This window comes from Gossypium hirsutum, chromosome D06, assembly GCF_007990345.1.
Source record: "Gossypium hirsutum isolate 1008001.06 chromosome D06, Gossypium_hirsutum_v2.1, whole genome shotgun sequence".
In the NCBI taxonomy this organism is placed as follows: Eukaryota; Viridiplantae; Streptophyta; class Magnoliopsida; order Malvales; family Malvaceae; genus Gossypium; species Gossypium hirsutum.
The window spans coordinates 5,360,704-5,381,072 of NC_053442.1; the positions used below are offsets into that span (position 1 = coordinate 5,360,704).

The window sequence follows — 20,369 nt, forward strand, 5'->3', positions numbered from 1 at the left end:
TTAGAACAAACTTGTTGTTTTAGCCTAGAAATAACAAGAATTCTTTTGTGAAATAGGCTTATGTTTAGAAATCATTATTTTAATAAAATACATCTTTGCAATTATTTCGAGTAAATATTCTTTCATTCTTTCATACGCCTAAAATATATTCTTTCATTACATAAATAAATTGTACATAAATTCATACATTCTTTTGTAACCATAATAGGTCTCTGTGTATCAATGATGTGAACGATACTGCTACGAGCTCAGAGTGCCCTTTTGAACGAGACATGTGTTTAGAGGGATCGCACGACATTGAAGGTGATGAAGAGGGTGGTCCATCTTTGGATTTGTTGAGGATGGTGGAACAAGAGGAAAAGTAAATCCTACCTCACAAAGAGACAGTAGAAGTTGTGAGCCTGGAGGAAGGGAAAGAGGTGAAAATTGGAACTGAAATCCTCGCAAAAACAAGACGAGACCTCATTGGATTACTTCATGAATTCAAAGATGTCTTTGCATGGTCATACCAGGATATGCCGGGATTGAGTGTTGACATTTTAGTGCATCGCTTACCTATAAAAGAGGATTGCAAACCAGTTCAACAGAAGCTCAGAAGAATCAGGCCTGATATTGTGCTCAGAATAAAAGAGGAGGTTAAGAAACAGTTTGATGCTAGTTTTTTGCAGGAAGTCAAATATTCTGAGTGGGTAGCTAATATCGTCCCAGTCACTAAGAAAGATGGAAAAGTACGAATGTGCGTCGATTATAGGGATTTGAATAAAGCAAGCCCAAAGGACAACTTCCCATTACCACATATTGATACGCTGGTGGATAATACGGCAGGATTTTTGTTGTTTTCTTTTATGGATGGGTTCTCAGGATATAATCAGATAAAAATGCATCCAGAAGAAATGAGAAAGACTACGTTCATTACTTTATGGGGAACGTTTTGCTATAAGGTGATGCCATTTGGGTTAAAGAACGCGGGAGCAACATATCAGAGGGCCATAGTGACTTTGTTCCATGACATGATGCACAAAGAAATCGAGGTGTATGTTGATGATATGATTGCCAAATCCAGAACAGAGGAGGAACATGTGTAGGTCCTGAGAAGATTGTTCTTAAGATTAAGGAAGTTCCAACTCAAGCTTAATCCGACAAAGTGCACTTTTGGAGCTAGATCAGGAAAGCTATTAGGCTTCGTAGTCAGCGAAAAGGGAATTGAGATCGACCCAGACAAAGTCAAAGTAATACGAGATTTATCGCCACCACGTACCCAGAAAGAAGTTCGAGGTTTCTTGGGGAGACTGAATTACATTGCTCGGTTCATTTCACGGTTGACCGAAAAATGTGATCCCATATTTCGCCTTTTGAAGAAACATAATCCTGATGTTTGGAATGAAGAATGTCAAAAAGCCTTTGAAAAGATAAAGCAATACCTATCCAATACCCCAGTTCTGTCACCACCCAGCCCGGATAGACCCTTGATTTTGTATTTAACAGTGTTCAACAACTCCATGGGATGTGTGCTAGGTCAACATGATGCGACTGGAAAGAGAGAAAAGGCGATTTACTATCTCAGCAAGAAATTCACTAATTGTGAGATGAGATATTCGCCTATCGAAAAATTGTGTTGCGCCTTGATTTAGACGACCAAGAGGTTGAGGCAATATTTACTCTATCATACGACTTGGCTAATTTCAAAATTAAATCCTTTAAAGTATATGATGGAGTCAACAGCATTGAATGGAAGAATGGCTAGATGGCAAATCTTGCTCTCTGAGTTGATATCGTATATGTAAGTTAGAAGGCCATCAAGGGAAGTGCGATAGCAGATTTCTTGGCTAGAAGGGCTCTGGAAGATTATGAGCCTCTAGACTTTGATTTCCCGAATAAAGATTTGATGTATGTGGCTAATGCTGAAGAGGATCACCAAGAGAATCATTCTTAGAGATTAAGCTTTGACGGAGTATCGAATGCATTAGGCAACGGGATTGGGGCAGTCTTGGTGTTTCCGAATGGACACTATCATCCTTTCACCAGTAAATTAAACTTTGATTGCACTAATAACATGGCTGAGTATGAAGCTTGCATCATGGGTATACGGGCAGCCATAGAACGGAAAATCAAGACATTAGAGGTGTACGGAGACTCAGCATTGGTAATATACCAGCTAAGAGGGGAATGGGAGACGAGGGATCCTAAATTGATCCGTTACCGGAGATTGGTTTTGGGATTGATCGAAGGGTTTGACAACATTACCTTCTGTTATCTCCCACGAGAAGAAAATCAGATGGCTGACGCTCTTGCTACTTTAGCTTCCATGATTAAAGTGAATCAGTTAGAGGACATGAAGCCTATTCAAATTAGTATTTATGAAATCCCAGCTCACTGTTACAGCATTGAGGAAGCGGAGAATGATAATCCTCCCTGGTACGAAGATATATTGCAATATGTGAAGAATCGCGAATATCCAGATCAGGCAACGGAGAATGATAAGAGGACATTGAGGAGGATAGCTATTGACTATGTCTTGGATTGGGAGATACTAAACAAAAGGGGAAAGGATCGAGTACTGTTGAGATGCGTGGACGCTGTAGAGGCTAAGGAAATTTTAGAAGAAGTCCATGAGGGTGTTTGTGGAACACAGGCTAATGGATTCACCATGGCTAGACAGATTATGAGATTCGGGTATTACTGGTCCACTATGGAAGGAGATTGTATCAATTATGCCAAGAAATGCCATAAATGCCAAATTTAAGGAGATAAATTGCACGCGCCTCCTTCTCCTCTTCATGTTATGACTTCTCCATGGCCTTTCTCCATGTGGGGTATGGACGTCATTGGACCAATATCACCGAAAGCTTCTAGTGGACATCGTTTCATTTTTGTGGTTATTGACTACTTTACTAAGTGGGTAGAGGCGGCCTCATATGCCAATGTCACGAAGTCAGCAGTCAGCAAGTTTTTGAAGAAGGAGATTATATGCCGATATGAAATGCCTGAAAGGATCATATCTGACAATGCGTTGAATCTAAATAACAGTACAATAGCGGAAGTCTGCGATGAGTTCAACATTAGACACCATAATTCATCACCGTATCGCCCGAAAATGAATGGTGCATTGGAAGCGGCGAATAAAAATATCAAGAAAATCGTGGCGAAAATGGCTGAAACTTACAAAGATTGGCATGAGAAGTTACCTTTCGCTCTTCTGGCTTACCGAACATCTGTCAGGACTTCTACTGGGGCAACACCTTTCTCTTTGGTTTATGGAATGGAGGTAGTGTTACCTATTGAGGTTGAAATTCCTTCTCTTCGGGTGTTGGCTGAGTTAAAATTGGATAAAGCCGAATGGATCCAATCTCGGTATGATCAATTGAACCTGATTGAAGAAAAAAGATTGAAAGCCATTCGTCATGGCCAAATGTATCAGAAGCGAATGATGCGAGCTTACAATAAGAAGGTTCGTCCCAGAGAATTTCATGAAGGGGATTTGGTTCTGAAAAAGATCCTCCCTTTACAAAAAGATTTTAGAGGGAAATGGATGCCAAACTAGGAAGGACCTTATGTTGTGAAGAAGGCTTTTTCTAGAGGCGCTTTGATTTTGAGTGAAATGGATGGCAAAAATCTTCTGAATCCTGTAAATTCAGACTCGGTTAAGAAATATTTCACTTGAAGAAAGGGAGAAATCAAAGTGAAAACTCGCAAAGGGCGCTCTGATTTCGAAAAAAAAGGTGAGGCTAAGGTGAAAACCCGAAAAGGGCGCCTTGAGACCAAAGGGGGTTGAGTTGAAAACCCGAAAAAGCGAGGCTCAAACATTGTCAGATTGAGGCCTAGGGTGACCTTGCTAAAGTCAACAATAAAGGGATGTACGACGTCTTAGGGGCATTAATAAAGTACGGTAGATCCCCTAAACACATGTTAAACTCAGAATGGTTCTTGGCTTGTATGGAGAAGTTCAAGCAGCGATATCCAAAGCACCTAGTCTTTATATTATTTGTACCAAGTTTGTTGATTCTTGTAAATACTTCATTCTTTGTTGTTCTTGAATATTTTTTCTTTTCTAGACACCTACTGTCAATAAATTCCGGAATTAATTCATCTCTTACTCAGTATTTTTGATCTTTGCGCAAGCATGTTGCATTAGAATAATGATTGATGGACTAATTAACTTTTACAAAAGAAGTTTGGTATATTACTCTGGGAATTTTTAAAATCATTTAGTAACTTAAAACAGGACTATTGTTTAGCACACTCCGAGGTCAAAAGATAAGGAAACTAAGGAGGAAAAAGTCTAAATTAAGACTGCTTTGGTTGTCTAAATAGCGAATGAGATAATAGGAGGTTCTGATGGGGTAGGAAGAAGTTCCCTATGGATAAAAAAAGCTCCTCATTTGGGCATAAGCATTTGATAGGACACCTTGAGAGTAAATAAATTTCGTAATCTGTATCCTGGAATTGTGATAAGAGAAGATTGAAGAAAAGCCATATACCATTGGGTTACAGTGGGAAAACGATGGTCTAAATTTTTGCACCCTAATGGATTAAACTTTAAGGTTTACAGTGGGGGCAACCTAGCTAAATGTTTCTTTAGAAAAACCAGTCAAGTAAGAAGGCGTTGTAGCACGTCAGTCACAAAGCCTCAATAAACTTTGAGCAATGACAATTTGAGCGGAATCATTCTCGGAAAAATAAAATTTTGCATTCATGCAAGCATCATTCATACATACCTAGTTAGCAGCATTTGATTCATTCTGATCATGTCCTCCTAATCACTAGGCATATTTAGGGTCATAAAATGAATTATACAGGTCAAGTTCCCTAGAAGACAAATTGGTGAAACACCAAGCCTTGTCTCCCTAAGTAGTAGTGGAGAAGGTTGAAGATTGTAGATCTTATCTCCCTAAGCAGTAGTGGAGCAGATCGAAGACGGCGAATCTTATCTTTCCAAGATAGTGGGAAGCAGATTTAAGCCACCAAGCCTTGTCTCCCTGAGCAGTAGTGGAGAAGGTTGAAGATTGAAGATCTTATCTCCCTAAGCAGTAGTGGAGCAGATCGAAGACGGCGAATCTTATCTTTCCAAGATAGTGGAAAGCAGATTTAAGCCACCAAGCCTTGTCTCCCTGAGCAGCAGTGGAGAAGGTTGAAGATTGAAGATCTTATCTCCCTAAGCAGTAGTGGAGCAGATCGAAGACGGCGAATCTTATCTTTCCAAGATAGTGGGAAGCAGCTTTAAGCCACCAAGCCTTGTCTCCCTGAGCAGCAGTGGAGAAGATTGAAGATTGTAGATCTTATCTCCCTAAGCAGTAGTGGAGCAGATCGAAGACGGTGAATCTTATCTTTCCAAGATAGTGGGAAGCAGATTTAAGCCACCAAGCCTTGTCTCCCGGAGCAGCAGTGGAGAAGGTTGAAGATTGAAGATCTTATCTCCCTAAGCAGTAGTGGAGCAGATCGAAGACGGCGAATCTTATCTTTCCAAGATAGTGGGAAGCAGATTTAAGCCACCAAGCCTTGTCTCCCTGAGCAGCAGTTGAGAAGGTTGAAGATTGTAGATCTTATCTTCCTAAGCAGTAGTGGAGCAGATCGAAGACGGCGAATCTTATCTTTCCAAGATAGTGAGAAGCAGATTTAAGCCACCAAGCCTTGTCTCCCTGAGCAGCAGTGGAGAAGGTTGAAGATTGTAGATCTTATCTCCCTAAGCAGTAGTGGAGTAGATCGAAGATGGCGAATCTTATCTTTCCAAGATAGTGGGAAGCAGATTTAAGCCACCAAGCCTTGTCTCCCTGAGTAGCAGCGGAGAAAATTGAAGATTGTAGATCTTATCTCCCTAAGCAGTAGTGGAGCAGATCGAAGATGGTGAATCTTACCTTTCCAAGATAGTGGGAGACAGATTTGAGCCACCAAGCTTTGTCTCCCTGAGAAACAGCGGAGAAAATTGAAGATTGTAGATCTTATCTCCCTAAGCAGTAGTGGAGCAGATTAAAGCCGACAATCCTATCTCCCTAAAGTTGCAGTGGGATGGATTAAAATCACAAATCTTATCTCTCTGAAGTTGCAGAGAGCAGATTTCATCTAGTCTTATCTCCCTGAAGTTGCAGTGAGGTAGATTGAAGATGGCACTAATTCTTATACTTTTACAAAGTACCAAGTCTAACACGATCGGGCAAAATTTGGCATTTTTAGAATCTTTGCTCCGTTCCCGTTACACGACTACGAGCAAAGAGGGGCAGCTGTAATACCTAAATTTTACCCGTCCCTTTTGTAAATAAAAAAAAACAGCCATAGTGTCAAAATACAAAACAGGCTACAAGGCCCAAACCAAAATAAAGTGGTGGCCCAAATTACAATGGCCCAAAACGGATGAAACCTTAGGGTTTCTAATCTTCAACAGCGCCGCAGTCGAGCCTTGCCTCACCCCCGAATATTCACGATCTACACCTGCGAACACAAGAAAGGAAACAAAAATCAAATCAAACCAAATCAAATCAAGAAGATTTCTCGTTTCCGTTTCTTGTATTTTCATTCGGCTATATAAAGCCATTGTAATATTGTAATGGTGAGGGTGATTTTTTTTTAGAAATCAAAAAAAGGCCCTGTCTTTTACATCACAAACAGAGGCATAAGAGAATAAAGGTTGATATTTGCGTTTCTATTTTATTTTTATTCTTTTTTTTTCGATTATATCTATTTATTTTATTATTTTTATAAATAATATAAATATAAAAGGAAGGAAAAAACCTATTTTTAAGCCCCTAACCGCCGTGGATGGCCGAGGAAGTCGTCACCGAGGATTGATGACCGGAGCCGAAAGGTTTCTTTGCTTCCAGGGGCCCATTCGTCAATATTTCGCGAGATTTGAGCCCAGATCTAGGCTCAGGAGGTTAAGAAGGTTAAAAGGGGAATTTTTTTTTCTAGCCACCGTGGATGGTGGCCGGCGAGGGTCCGATGACCGACCGATGGTCGGAAGACTAAAGGGTTGAGAGGTTTTTTTTAAAGGATTTGTTTTTTTAAAAACAAGGTTTTGAAAATAAAATTTGAGGCTGAAAATTGGCTTAAATAGGCCAATCAAAACGGCGTCGTTTTGGAGGGGGAGGATCCGCGCGTCGACCCGATCCGGACCCAGGATCCGCGTGTTTTCATGCGGAGGGGAAAATTGCACTTTTAGCCCCTCCGCCTTTTTATATATTCAATTAAGTACTTTTTTTAAAAAATTTTGGCCTTTAATTTATTTTAAATTCCAATTAGATCCGTTTGAACGGCGCCGTTTTAGAGGAGAAGGGAAATTTTCCCTTCCAGCCCCTCTATGTAATTCGCGCGTCCAACTAAGTCCTCCAGACTTTATTTATTTGCAGATTTACCCCCTTTATTTTTACTAGCGATTTGATTTAGTCCTTTTTTTATATATTTCTCTTAAAATCAATATTTTAATAATGTTTTCAACTTCCATAAATAATTATTATTATATATATAGTTTTATGTATATATTTCTACTAAAAAACATATTTTATACACATGTTTAATTTATTTAATTTTGATGTTATTTTAATTGTTTTAAACTTATGTATTTTTTTATTTATTTCAATCATTGGTCTATTGATTTAGGATTACATGTTTTATTATCTTGCCCATTTATTTGATATTTTGCATACCATTATTGTATTTATTTGTTTATATATTTGTATTATTTCTATGTTATTGTAATATTTATTATTGCATGATATATTTAAAGTTGTAACACCCCTAACCCATATCCGTCGCCGAATTAGGGTTACGAGGCATAACCAAACAAACACAACCATTTTTTTATTTTTTTTTAAAAAAACAAACTGATCACAAACATGGAAATTAAACCATTTTCTCATGGCTATTTATATTTTACAATCCAAATCTAACCAAAATCATATTCAAACCTATACATGCCATAAGGTCGAGTTCAAAATTTTAACAAAATACCAAAAGAAGTCGATAGTGTGATAGACTATGCTGATGATCCCCGAGCTCGTAACGCGTCTCCAAAATCTATAAATCAAATGGACAAAAACAATCAAAGTAAGCTTTCATAGCTTAGTAAGTCTATAGCATATCTAAAATACATATAAAAGAATGTATTTTAACTAATACACATAAACAGACATATGTATAGACATTATATGCATATAATCAAGTTACCAACATAATCGTTAACTGCATATACTGATTTCTAGTGTATTTTTCGTTCGCACTTCATCGGATCCATTTATATATAAATTTCCAAATACATATACCAATAGCATATTTTTATACTTATCAATTACAAGTGCCGAATACACTTATACAATTACAGTTCACATATGCCGAATGCGTTCATATATATATATCCAACAATTTCATGACAACCAATATATGCACATACTCAATAATCACAAAGATTCAAACGTTTATACACTCATCAAACACATTGAAACAAATGTTCATATATTTGTCCATTACATATAATCAAAAGCATATATATATTTATACCCAATGTATATAATCACTTAATTTAAACAGATTCACTAGCACTTCATCTACTAGGTTTAAAGTCTAATTCAGTTCACCGGCACTTAGCCTGCTAGGCTTATAGCCTGATTCAGTTCACCGGCACTTAGCCTGCTAGGCTTATAGCCTGATTCAATTCACCGGCACTTAGCCTGCTAGGCTTATAGCCTGATTCAATTCACTGGCACTTAGCCTGCTAGGCTTATAGCCTGATTCAAGAATAATTTCACTGGCAATAAATCCGATTGATACTGAGCTTTAACAAAAGAATCTCAATTCACAGAAGTTGTATCTCTTATTTGTATATAAAATCCACACAAAATTCAACTCAATATTCATAACTTATATCTTTAAAAACACATGGATAAATATAAATCCCAATCATCAAATCTAACTTAAATAACTCAATAATTCAACCAAAACACATTTATGTATATATATAACCTCATACTTTAGATTCCACTTCTAATATCATAAAATTTAACTTATAATATACTAGGTACCTTTAACATTTGAATTCCATATATACCCATACAATTTCATATACCATCTCAATACAGGACCTTATACATGTACATATATGCATATTCGAATCTAACAAACATATATTACTCTATACTTATATTCGAAACAAGAACATATACCTATATACTCATACATATTCGAATTTAACATATATATATATAATTTCATACTTATACTCAATATAAATATTTATTCATAAGTATAAATACTTATTCACTCCAACTTATACAACTATTTTATACTAAGTTCACACCTTATTCACACACACATACATATGTTCGAATATATCTCATACCTTTGTAATTTCATACCTAATTTCATTACAACAAATTTTACATGTATATACATGTATATTCGAATATAATTTGTACATATATGTTCATACCTAGATTTATTTCAAGGACATTCATATGCATATTTGCATATTCATAGTCATTCGAATCTAGCATATATATATAATTTCATACTTTCAATTCCAATTTTTATACTTTTAAAATCAACTCAACGCACATACCATTGATATACATACTCATATGCTGATTTAATAAAATTAAATAGCTAATAGACTTGCCTCGGACGATGGAAAATCAAAATCGGACGATTATTCGACTAATTTGGCTTTTCCCCGATCTAACTCCAATTTCTTTGGTTCCCGATCTAAATATATTCAAAATAAGATAATTTATTTATTAACACATTCAATTTAATCCAAAAACACATAATTTGGAAAATTACTATTTTGCCCCTAATATTTACACCTTTTTGCAATTTACTCCCTATTGCATAAAACACAATTTATACAAAATTTGCCTATACCACACAAGGGCTGAATATTCATGGTTCTCATTCAAGTCCACACTTTGCATTTATTTCACATTTTAGTCCCCCAAAAATTTAATTTCACAATTTAGCCCTATTTACTCAATTTCACTAAAAATTCCAATACAAAACATATTAATCTATCACATATCTTTCATTTTTCATCATCAACTATCAAAAAGTCCAAGCATTCATCAATGGCACACTCTTCGAAATCATCAACAATTCACAAAATTAAAACATGGGTTTTGAAGAACACAAAGCAACGATCTCAAAAACGTAAAAATTATCGAAAACCGAACAAAACACATACCCGAATTAAGCTCCCAAAGGTGCCGAATGTTTAAAGCTTCCAAAGCTTTATTTTTTCTTCTTAGAATCGGCCAAGAAAGATGAACACATGCATGGCCATTATTTATTTATTTAATACATATTAATATACATTTTACAATTTTAACCTTAATGATTTAATTAGAAAACTATTTAATGGTTGTCTATTTTTGTCCATGCATAATTCTAATGATTAAATTACAACATAAGGACTCAATATAATAAAAATCATAGCAAATAGGTACCTTTGCATATAGCATGCTAATTTTGCATTTTACACGATTAAATCCTTTTAATTAAATCGAGCACACCAACGATAAAATTTTCATACTGTAGACTAAAAAAAATAATATTAAAATATTTTTTTGACTCAAATTTGTGGTCCCGAAACCACTATTCCGATTAGGGTCAAAACCGGGTTGTTACAAAAGTAGCATATCATTACATTTTTTTATTTTTAAAATCAAACTTTTTCAAAATGAATATTCTTTTAATTAAAATAAAAGCTCATTATTGGGAACTCAACACGTTGTGTCCTAACATATTGGATGTGGCGCATTGATTTCTCGAAATGAAGATTTTTTAAAAATCATGAAGGAAATATTCCGAGTTTGAGATTCTAAAGGAATTGTGCCCTAACGTATTGGGTGTGATTTCTTAAATCTTGGATAAGTGGATGTTCTTTTAAATTAAAGGAAATATTCCGAGTTCGGGATTCTAAAGGAATCGTGCCCTAACGTATTGGGTGTGGTTTCTTAAATTTTGGATGAGTGGATGTTCTTTTAATATTTTTATTGTATAAATATTCTGACCTAATTCATTTTGGGAGAAATTAGAATGTTGTGCCCTAACGTATTGGGTGTGTCATTTTTGCTTCTCTGAATTGAAAAGGGTCTTAATATGCAACGTTTTAAGTTTTTAAAGATTAAATTTTTAAAATTTTCGACCTTAAGACATTAATTAATTAACTAGGTACCAATTTTTGGGCGTAATGGGGGTGCTAATCCTTCCTCATACGTAACTGACTTGCGAACCCATTTTTTTTCTAAAATTCGTAGACCAAAGTCGTTTTAGGTGACCCAATCACACATTAATAAAAGATAGGTGGCGACTCCCAATTTTCAATTTTAAAAGTCGAAAACCTAAATTTTTTTATTTTTCAAAAAAATGGTTTCGACAACTTGTATGCGAAACCCTATAGGCAAACTCCCTATTGCGAGCCCATATGCAAAACTAAATAGGAATTTGTGTGTGAGCGTTTAGAATAATCATGCAAACCTACATTGTTTATACGTGTGGACCTAAATTGAAAATTACATGCGAACCCTAGCATGAGTAAGTATGCAAGCCATGTATTATGCGGACTTCTAATTTATATCTTCACGAACTCTACATGATTATTTATGTGAATTGTATATAGCAAGAAAACCCTTTTATATGATAATATGCGAACCCTTAGGTGCGAACCTATGTGCAAACCTTACATGTGAACCTTTATGTATGTGTTAAGATAAACTAGGCCTGTTAATTCACATGTAGATACTAAGTATGTGACATTGTTTTTAACTTGCACAAATTATATGTGTATATGAAATTGATATGAATAAATGCATGAATACATGCCACTAAATGTTTGTATATGATAATAAATGTGCTTGTCAAGCATAGTATCAAACATTGAGAATGAGTATGATATGATTAGTATATGTGCATAAATACCTGAAATCAGGTACGAAGGATGGGGGAGTTCCATAGGAGACTATGACAATTTAAGTCCACACCAAAAGTCAATACTGTGCGAAGTAGGCGGCAACATCATCAAAATTGGATAAGCTGTCATGGTAATTTAAAAATCCATTAAAATTGGGTCAACCGAGATGATAGTTATTGTTGTAACGGCGTAAATTCGGTGATATCAGAATAGTGGTTTTGTAACCACAAATCTAAGCTAGAAAGGAAATATATTTTAATATTATTGCATGATATGTGATATGATAGAAAAGTCGTATGAAAATATCAATAGGAAAATTTTACCAATTTAATGATTAATTAGAGAAATGACTAAATTAAATAAAATGTAAAAGTTGAGTGCTAGATGCTAAAAGGACCAAATAGCCATGAAACTTGAAATTATAGGTCCTTATCTGATAATTAGACCATCAATCAAAAGATGAGAAAATATCTTTGGTGATTCATCCATGCAATTTGAGAAAAAGGCTAAGGTCTAAATTGGAATTAAGTAAAATTAAAAGATGATAATTAGTTACATGGAAAATATCATCATCTTTATTCATCGTCATCCCCAAATTTGCATGGAAACCCTAGGAGAGAGTAAGAAAACTTTCTTGGCTTAATTGGTAAGTCCCTATGTCCCGTTTTTAATAATTTTGATATTTTTAGAATCGGTATATGTAACACCCCGAATTTTGGGCCTAGAAGAAATAGGTTTTGAACAAGGGAACAGTTAGGAGACTGCAAGATTTCGAGTACCTCTCGGGTTTTTCTTTTGTTGCTCTTCCCTTTTATCTTTTTTGTTATTTTTGCCGAATAGCTTTTTAGTTCCCTCCTCTGCCGAAATATCTTCCCTTTTCCTTCTTCTCTTTGTTGCTTCTTTTCATTTCTTTATTTTCCAAACCTTGACCAAACAGTGTTGAAGTAGTTTCATGTTGCATCTTTCGTCCGAATTGCTCTTCTTCCTCTACCCCTTTTGATCAACTGTTTGTCGAATATTACCTTCTCTCCCTTTTTATCTCTTCAAATTTGTTTTCGACTTGACAACAATTCTCTGACGGTTCAAATTTTTCAAGGAGTGAAGGACTATCGCGTAATATTAAAGTTGTAGAAACCTTTCTTGTAACACCCCGAACCCGAGACCGACACCGGAGTCGGACACGAGATGTTAACAAACTTTGAAAAATTTTTCCAGACACTACCCAGTCTGAGTACTAGTCGCTTCAAAAATCATATCTTGAGTTTCACAACTCGAAAATCAGTTTTGTGATTTTTCCCTGAAACTAGACTCATGTCCCCACCTATGTATTTTTTTCTAGAATTTTTGGTTGGGCCAATTAGTACAGTTTATTAGTAAAAATCTCCCATGTTACAGGGGTCGACTACACTGACCTTTTCCCATTACGACTTGGATATCTCTCTTCACAGAGCTTCAATACTGATGCCGTTTGTTTCTATGGAAACTAGACTCAGAGAGGAATCCATACATATATGGTATGACTCCTAATTATCTCTGGTCAATTTATAGTGAATTTCCAAAGTCGGAACAGGGAATCCGGAAACTGTTCTGGCCCTGTTCCACAAGAACCTGAATATCTCTTACTGTACTGTTCATATGATTGCTTCGTTACTTTCATATGAAAGTAGATTCATCAAGGTTCGATTACATAATTTATTCACTATTTAATTCCACTCCTACGAATTCTTGTGATTTTTCCAATCCACACCACTGCTGCTGTCAGCCTCTGTTTTCAAAGTAAACCTTACCTATTTTCGGGGTTTCATGGACCAACTAGGGCCTTGTCATACATATGCCCACATATGATCATACTTAGCCATTCCAATGGCTGATCATTTGCTCAACACTTCCATTCCAACTATAGTTACATCATGAAACCATCTATACATTCATAAACACGAATGGTCTAATGCCATACTCCACTTCTACAAGCCATTTTCGCATGGCTGTACACTTATACATTTCATAAAGTACTCGAAAAACCACAATGGGTAGTCCTATACATGCCATATCAAAATTCAACCAAAATAGTACCCAAAAGAGCCTTTGATAGTGTGGGCGACTTCGACTTCAAGATCCCGAGTCCGATAGCTGGAGAACCAAAAAAATCTATAAAACAGAGGAACAGTGTAACGAGTAAGCAATTTATGCTTAGTAAGTTTTGAGCAAGGAATTCCAGCATAAACAAAGAATAACACACATTTAGCTAAACGGAATATTTCACAATACGCAATTTACCGATATCAAACTTGCTTCACAACATTAACAACCCTTATGTACATACACAATAGACTAACTTAGCCGAAGGCCGGTAGCTCGTTTATCAACTGAGCGAACATTTATTTGTAAGGGCTCGATTAAATTCAACACATACGTAACATATCCCCATATTGGGATGTTTTTCGAGTATTCGCTGAAATTTTACAGCAAGCTCATTCATTACCAAATCACGTACCTTCGGGATTTAACCGGATATAGCTCCTCGTTCAAATGCCTTCGAGACATAGCCCGGTTTTAGTAACTCACACAATGCCTTCGGGACATAACCCGGATTTAATAACTCGCACGAATGCCTTCGGGACTTAACCCCGATTTAGTATCTCGCACAAAGGCCTTCGGGGCTTAACCCGGAATTTGTATCTCGCACAAATGCCTTCGGATCTTAGTCCGGATATATTCACTTAGCACAAAGCCTTCGGGACTTAGCCCGGACAGCATTCAATTAATCATGCACATCTAACAATAATTCATGGCACATTCATATTTCATTTTCATTTGCGAAACTCAAACACAAGGCACATATCGTCCTTGCACATTCGGCTCAATAGCCACACATAGAGCATGATTTAATCACATCGTAATTTAAGCTCTCTTACTCAAGAACTTACCTCGGGTGTTGTCGAACGATTCCGCTAACTATTCGACCACTTTTTCCTTCCCTTTATCGGATTTATTTCCCCTTTGCTCTTGAGCTTAATTAAACAAATAAATTGATTTCATCATTTAGGCATCAAAAAGATGAACACAAGGCACTTAGCCCATATTTATACATTAGACATTAAAGTCTCATACATGCAAAAATCATGCACCAACACAACATATTAGCTAATTTCTTTCCCCTTGGCCGAATATGCATGTCTATTTTTGGGGTCGATTTCAACACTTAATACACACATATACACACTAGTAAAGCATCCTCCCCCTTTTCATCAATTTAACACATGCATTGCTCATTAACATGCAAAGTTACATTCGGCCTTAGCACACATCTTGCTAGCCGATTCTTCTCCATTTAGCAACCAATGCACATATGTGCTCACACAAAAATGCTAAAAAGGAGGTTCAAGAATCATCAAGCCATCATCACATGCATCATTAACAAGCTTCATATTTTGCATGCAATGGCATTAACATGACCTCCACCTAGGCCGAATCTTAACTCATCCTCATGCCTCATCACCACAACATCAAACATCAACCAAGAATGATGCATCCATGGTCAAGTGCCATTTCCATCACATAGCAAGATTTAGACCATGGGCTAGGTAGAACTCAAGCTAACAACTAAAACATGCATGCATCTCATGGAACATCATCAAACATACCTTAGCCTAGCTACATGCATGGCCGAATCTCTTCACCTTTCTTCTTCTTTCCTCCATAAAATTTTTGGCCAAGGATGAACCAAAGGATGAGAAAATTTTTCTTTGTTTTTCTTTCTAATTTAGGCTAAATGAAGGTGAGAAAAGGATGAACAAAGATCTTCTCCTCTCTTTTCTTTAGCTCACGGCAATGGGGGGGAGAAAAGAATCAACTACTCACTTTTTTTTTTTTGTGTAATCATCATACTCCTTTTCATTATTTAATTTCCATGCCTATTATTTTATTTTTTTCCACCCATGATGCACCAACAAAACATGTCTATGACATGTCTTGGCCATCAAACTTGGTCTACCATGCTTGTCATGGCCGGCCACTACTAGTAGGGGGGGAATTTGACATGCAAGTCCCCCCTTTGTCCACATGCACTAATAGGTCCTCACACATTGACCTATCACATTTTAGAATTTTCTCACATAAGTCCTATTGACTAAATTCACATGAAATCAACCAAATTGAAGCTTGAAATTTTCACACATTCATAATTACATATTCTAGACAATAAGTATCACATTCAAACATTTCGGTGACTCGGTTTAGCGGTCCCGAAACTACTTCCCGACTAGGGTCAACTTTGGGCTGTCACATTTCTCCCATCATTCGATCAAAGGTAAGTATGTAGTCGAGCATTCTAAAGCGTAGGTCGAGTTCTTTCTATGGTTCCACAAGATATCATGTGTGGATTTAAACCACATAAATATACAATCCTGTTTAATGAAACCCGTTTGTAATGCAGATATTCGTCAACGAGATTGCAGTCAACCTTCCTTAGTGGTATAGGTAGGCTAACCCACATTTGACAATCGAGGCAAGTGTTAATTTTAGTTTTGGTTAAGGATGTAAAAAGGGAGAGATTAATCCTATTGTTCAGCGACTAATGGAAAGCTTTGTATGAATGTAGGCTTTTGTGCTCGTGGATCTTACTGCGTTTCCACAATCAGGTGTGTAAACACCCTACTGTAACTGTAGAATGACAAAAGCCGAAAAGCCGAAAATACGACGTTGGAGACCACACGAGCGTGCGAGTGCTCGTACGGTAAGCCAAACCCACGAATCATGGGCGATAGACTGTGGAGGCCTCTATGGGCATTTCCATGGGCTTTGGCCGTAATGGGCCACGTTAGGCTGAAATGGGTCGTGTGGGCTTAATGGGCTCGTAGGCCCCACACGGATGAAATCCATGATTTTTGGAAAATACTGGACTAGGCTATGTAAATCTCATAGCCGTGGCGAAATCTGGGCTGAACGGGCCGCACGAGCGTGTGGGCCCACTTGGGTCGAGTAATGGGTCTTGGGCCCATTTACACTATTATGACCATTTAGGTTACCTAAGTCGCTCGAAGCGACTGCGGACCTTTCGAGAGGTCGATATCTGACCGAAATACCCCCATAAGGTAAAATGACCAGAATACCCTCATAGGGTAAAATGACCAAAATAACCCCATAGGGTAAAATGACCGAAATACTCTCATAGGGTAAAATGACTGTTATACCCCTAAAAGTTGAAAAGACTGTTATTGCATTATGTAATGTATGACTGATTTGCTCTATGATATGTATGACTATGATTGAGAATGACATTTTGCATACACGTATGGTTTATGACACGACATACTGCTTGGGTTGGGATACTGTTATGGAGGAAGTGTACCGTACTGATAAGGTTGCATGGGTCACCCAAGACGACTGTGGACCTACTGATGGCTATATGCCGTTTATTTTACTGGCAGCTTTGCTACAATACTGTTTAGTGCTGCTACCGGTGCTAATCTTAATGTGTCTGGCTGGGTAGGTCAATTTTATCCCCACATGGTATGTTTGGAGGGATAGAGTGGTGTGTATAGACTGGATTGGATAGTATTTCTAATTGCATATCTACACTGATTAATGATTTTGCACTGTTACTACATCGATTAATGATATTACATATAGTTCACTGCATGACTGATATATGTTCCTGTTATGGGATAAGGCCCCACTGATACTATTACTAAAATTGGCCAAAGGCTTTACTAATTACTCGCATTGTGATGGGCTCAAGCCCAATCGCTTACTATTACGGGAAACGGCTTAGGCCCACACTGAACTGGACTGTAACGGGCTCAGGCCCAAACTGTATTTATCTACTATTTAATTGACCGTTTACTTGTTAGGGGATTACACACTGAGCTTTTGTAAACTCACCCTTTCCTTTTAATTGTACATGTAATCCTCAGCCATACGCGATTTGGCGCTGCAAGGGACTCAGAGGTAGAGGTGATCATGGGCAGGGCAGCCCGACCCGGCCCAACGGCCCGCCCGAAAAATGGGAGGGTTCGGGTAAAAATATAGTCCCGAAATATGGGTTTGGCTAAAAAACGAGGCCCGTTTTAAAAATGGGTCGGGCCTCGAGTAAAAATTTTTTGGCCTGGGCTCGGCCCGGCCCGGCCCGAATTTATATTAAATATATTTTATAGTTTTTAAAATATCTACTTTTAAGTCTTAAGTTAAATGTTTTTAATTTTGTTTCACTTCCGTCTTCCACCAATCTTCCAAAATCCCTAACCTATCGTGCCCTCCTCCCTTTTTTCCCAATTCCAAAATACCGATCCTCCTCCAGTCCACAGATCCTCCTCCAGTCCACCGATCCACCTTCGATCCTCCGCCCAATTTAAGGTAAATAGAGCTCTACTTTGAGAATAATTTTGTCAAAATAAACCATTCACAATCGTTGTATTTTGCTTAATTTTTGCGTCTAAATCTTTTAAGAAATCATTAACAATGGATCCCTTGATGATTCCCTTCCATTTTCCGTCTGTTTGTTTCTGGTTAATCTGGGTAACTTCATTTTCTGTTTGGCTGTATTTTGCTTAATGTTTTCTAATTAGTAATTCAATTGATCTCTTTTTCTGGAATTTGGTGCGAGTACCAGATGTGGATATTTTGCCAAATTCTTTTTTTAAGTTTCTGTTTCTGTCTGTAATAATGTGAGTACCATATTTCTGCTTAATGTTTGTTTCTGACTTTCTGTGTGTTTCTTTTTTTAACATAGACTTCAATAATTAATGGATTTGGCAAGATGTGGTAGTGTTTTTCTTATGATGTTGATTTGGTAATTGGTATTTCATTTTCTATATATATAAAATCGTTCATTAAGTAAAGAAAATAATTGATAGAAATATGTAGGAAATTCTTATCTAATATTGTTGAAAAAGTAACTTAGTTAATTTCAGAATAAATTGAACAGTTTAAATCTTATACTATTAAAAAATAAGCAGACAAGAACGATTGATGATAATGTTAACTATTTGCATTATATGTTAACTATAGCACTATTTAGTTGTTAGAGACTTGTTTGAAAAGTCGTTCCTTTCACACTTTGCATTAATTAATATATAGAATGTGTTGGCCAAAAATTATATACAAAAAATTGTTCTTAATTTTTTTTAAGTAAACAAACAATACATACTATTTTTTTTAGTGATACACTTAACAACTAGATTTATTTAAGAGTTAATTGGTATAACTTGTTAATCCGGGTAACAACATTTTCTTCTTCTTCCATTTTCTGTTTGTTTTTGTCTGTATTTTGCTTAATGTTTACTAATTACATTGATCTCTTTTACTGGAATTTGGTGCGCGTACCAGATACGGATATTTTGCCGAATTCTGTTTTTAAGTTTCTGTCTGTATTTTGCTTAATGTTTGTTTGATGTTTCTGTCTGTTTCTTTTTTTAACATAGACTTCAATAGTGACATTAAGCTAGATCGTTTTAGATGAGCTGTTATGTATGTTACTTGCAGTTTCTAGTTATTTTTAATTGAAAAGAGTTTAGTTGAGGAGTAGGAAATAGGCAACACTTATTTGATGAGGGGTGTTAAAATACTTGAGTCATATTATGACAGTATAATTGTGCAAGCTCCAATATAGTGGTTGGAGTTGATATTGTCATATCACAATGAAGATCTCAAAATTTTGCAATTGCATGGATTCGACTTTAATGAATTTATTATAATGTTTACTGAGATCACAAGCTTAGTTTTTTTCATTTAATCTCATCTTTTTTTGTTTTTGCTTTGTTTAATTGCAGAAACAAGTGACATTGAAATTAATTTGGCTTACTTTAGCTTCCTTTCCCGTAAGCTTTCATTTACATTTTCCTTTTAGAATTTAATTTAATTTGATATTCTTTTATTTTACTTTGTACAACATTTTGCAATTAAATGCAGGATTAGCAGATTTTGTAGATGATAATTTGTGTCCTTATCTCAAAAGATTGTTATGATTATTGATTCCTCTGAAAAAGAAGTGAACTACCAAAATATTGGAGGGAAAGAAAAATTTTGATTAAATTATGGTAATGTTATGCTAATATTGTTTATCTACTAGTAGGAAAATAATGGGATTGAAAAATAGAGATGCTTCTATTCATGAATTTGGATTGGATTTATGCAGTTTGAATGGAAAATAATTGTTCTTAGCAGATGAATGATCATAGAAATATTTGTTTTTTGATTAAAACTTATTTATTTTTTATAGAGCATGTACTTTGCATTTATTTGAAGTCTAGATGAAATTGATTTAATTTTTATGTTATTTTAAAAAACGGGCCAGGCCGGGCTGGGCCCGGGCCTAGAATGCGGGCTGCTTTTTTTCTCTGGGACCGGCCCAAACCCGGCCCGGCCCATGAACACCTCTACTCAGAGGTGGCCACACAACTGCAGCTGTTCTACACTTGCTTTTATTTAAATTTAAAATTTGTGTTGGGTTTTATTTATGTAATAAGGCCATTTATGTTTGTTT

At 36.3% G+C, this 20,369-nt stretch overlaps 1 long non-coding RNA gene across 1 annotated transcript; it reads left to right on the forward strand.

The window, feature by feature from the left end:
* The first annotated feature begins 17,747 nt into the window (after window positions 1-17,747).
* LOC107949199 (uncharacterized) lies at window positions 17,748-20,049 on the forward strand. The gene is made up of 3 exons (XR_001697656.2): window positions 17,748-18,241; window positions 19,657-19,704; window positions 19,796-20,049. It is a non-coding gene; the product is annotated as an uncharacterized lncRNA (long non-coding RNA).
* The last annotated feature ends 320 nt before the right edge of the window (window positions 20,050-20,369 follow it).